This window comes from Arachis hypogaea, chromosome 17, assembly GCF_003086295.3.
Source record: "Arachis hypogaea cultivar Tifrunner chromosome 17, arahy.Tifrunner.gnm2.J5K5, whole genome shotgun sequence".
Taxonomy (NCBI): domain Eukaryota; kingdom Viridiplantae; phylum Streptophyta; class Magnoliopsida; order Fabales; family Fabaceae; genus Arachis; species Arachis hypogaea.
In genome coordinates this window covers 125096180-125099259 of record NC_092052.1, presented here as the reverse complement: position 1 = coordinate 125099259, position 3080 = coordinate 125096180, and the positions used below count along the sequence as shown (strand labels likewise).

The 3080-nt window shown below is 30.6% G+C and overlaps 1 long non-coding RNA gene across 1 annotated transcript; it reads left to right on the top strand.

The window, feature by feature from the left end:
• The first annotated feature begins 1137 nt into the window (after nt 1-1137).
• Nucleotides 1138-2777, top strand: LOC112765342 (uncharacterized). Its single transcript, XR_011874918.1, has 2 exons — nt 1138-1510; nt 2467-2777. It is a non-coding gene; the product is annotated as an uncharacterized lncRNA (long non-coding RNA).
• Nucleotides 2778-3080: the final 303 nt, after the last annotated feature.

Sequence of the window (3080 nt, the reverse complement as noted above, 5' to 3'; positions counted from 1 at the left end):
TTTGGACATCATTTTCGAGTCGTTCTTTAGATAGGTCACTGAATCCGGCAGTCTTAGGATTGGGTCATCTTCACGGCCTAAAACTATTAATAACTTCCAACATCCTAACTCAATATTCGAATTTAAATTTCTCCCTTATTTCAATTAAATAGAGATAAGATAAGATAACTATCACCGGCTATATAAAGGGGAGTTAGAGGCCCCCTCAAGTAGGTACGTTACTCATTCCATTCATATATACCTTTTAGACCCGTTTTGACTTAGGCGTCAAGTGTCTTTGCAGGTACTACCCTCGCCGCTCTAATCAGACGATCCGACAACCGCCTCGACTCGCAGATCTCCGATCCATCTCATTATTCGTACCAAAGACTTCTAGTACATCTCTAAGGCTGCATTTATTTACAGAGACAAGACACTGAAATAGGGACACAGAGACACAAAATCGTGTTTGACAGAAAAGACATGGACAGAGACAATATGTCTAGAGACACTGAATCAGTGTATTTTGTGTCCACCCTAACAGGAAGAACATGAAAACACTAACAAAAGATACAACTTATTTTTTATTTTTTCTTCTATTATTCTTGTTAATTTTTTATAACTATATTTTTTATTATTATATTTTTTGTCTCAAATTTTTTGAATGAAAAAATATTAAATTTTCATAATTTGTTCTAGTTTATCACCAAACAAAATACAAAAATACAAAATTTTATATTTTTCTCTTTTATATCTTGTTCTAAGTGTCTTGTTTTATTACGTTCTTAGAATCAAACACAGGCTAATATATTTATGATGCAAAAAATGCTTTTGAGTTTGCATAATTTTTTATATAATAAAATTGAACTCATACTTGCTTTTTGGGAAACATAAAAGTGACGTAAGTTGGGTAGCATGTCATGCCTAAGTCGTCATAACATATACATAGTTTTCATGGCGCGGTAAGTGTAACTAAAAATTAATACATAGTCTCTTTGATTCTGCACTTTCCGGCGCACCACCACCATACTTTAGTCCTAACCACATTCACACATGTTGCGCCCTTTAATTTTTTTTTTATATTTTACTAATTATAAGATAGCTTATTTAACACGCCACTAGCTAGCCAGGTGCTAATTAAATTAACCATAATTGTATTTCTTGATCACAATCACAATCACACACACACACACATATTCTTGTCAAATAATAATAATCATGATGCGAAGGTTGAGGCTCTGTTGTGAAGGTGTTGATGACATAAACCTGGAAAACGAGCCTTATTATAAGGAGAAGGAGCAGAGGAACAAAACTGTGGTGGAACCACAGAGAGAACTTTACACTAAACCATGGGAGGGTAGTGTGTTCCCCAAAAAGAGAAAGAATTTGAAGAATTTGGTGTGCAAATTTGTCGTTCACTGCATTTGTGGAAAGTGTTACAAGGAGAGTAGTGATAATAAGGCCAACAAGTTTCTTCCACCAACTTCATCGTCCAATTTCAAAAGTATCAGAAATTCTAATGCCGGTGCCGGTAATTATTAACATTTCTTCTTGCTATATATTTATATCATTTGATTAATTACATATCAATTTTGTTTGAAAAGAAAAAGAGATAAACAAAAATCAATTATACAAAAATTTACGTAAAATAAAAAGAGAGACTCTGATAGAAGAAGTATTAAAAATATGGTTATTTAAGCTATTAGTTTTTTTTTTTCCTTCAAAGACATGAAGACTCAGAACTACAACCTCTAAGTGAGTAAGAAGAGATTATGCTATTTGAGTTATAATTCGTTAGTTATTAATTTATTTAGGATAAATTGTTTCATGATATATAATTAATATGAAAGTTTCTATAATTTAAAAAAGGTTTAATTACTCTATTGGTCCTTATAGTTTTATAAAATTTTCAATTAGATCCTTATATTTTTTTCCTTTTAATTGGGTTCCTACTGCACTAAATTATTTTTTCAATTGAGTCCCTATACTTTTTTTCTTTTTATTTGAGTCCCTGCACCAATTATTTTTTTTTAGTTGGGTCCCTATGCAATTAAGCCAATTACTACTAAGAGGGACCTAATTGAAAAAAAAATTGGTGTAAGAACCCAATTAAAAGAAAAAAAGTATAGGGACCTAATTGAAAATTTCACGAAATTATAAAGATCAGCAGAGTAATTAAACCTTTAAAAAAAATAAAATAAAATCTATATGTAAATGAGGTTATATTATAGATAAAATTATTTATGTATAATTTTTTTTCACCAATTTAAATTTTTGAATAACTTGTTTTACGACATATATTATCATAACTTTTATAGCCTAAACAAAATTATGCAAGAGTCAAAACATTACGGTTGATGTTAGTAATAACAAAAGATGATACATGAGAGAGCATGTGCAAGTGGATAGAAGTGTTAGAAACGGTTGATGTTTGTCGGTTGCCTTAGCTTTTTTGTTTTTACTTTATACAATCAATAACTTTTGCAGCCAATTATGGGAACGAAAAAACAAAGAATGCACCTATCAAGTGGTGGCAAATGAAGTGAAGCAACAGTTGGCATGCACTTATTAATTGAGGTGAAATTAAACTCAATCATCTTACATAATGTTGAAGTGGTTGTGACTTTGAAGATATATTATTCCAATAACATAATAAATTGTTAGTTAGGATCGAGTGTGATTGTTTGTCATGAATTATATTTCTTCTCTGGGAATTAAATAACAGACAGTGTCAACATTTATGTAACAATCTCTTTATGTAATTGTTAATTGTTATACATCATTCGTTTCTCGCTTTATATTTAAATTTTTAAATTCTATATATATATATATATACCCAAAAGAAAGAAAAAGGAAAGAAAAAATAATTGTAGTTTTGAGCACATTGGATAAGATTTGCCAGTGATAGTTGTAAGCTATGGTTATAGAAAGAGACACAAATTAAATCTCACGTGCAACTATTATTTCCATTTTCCACAACTTTTAATTTTTAACTTTTAACTACGCAAACTCCAAAATTATGCTAGCTATAGGAACCATAGTCTCTAAGATAGCGTTTGATGGAGAGACAGAGACAAAAAGACTGAGATTGAGAGACAGAG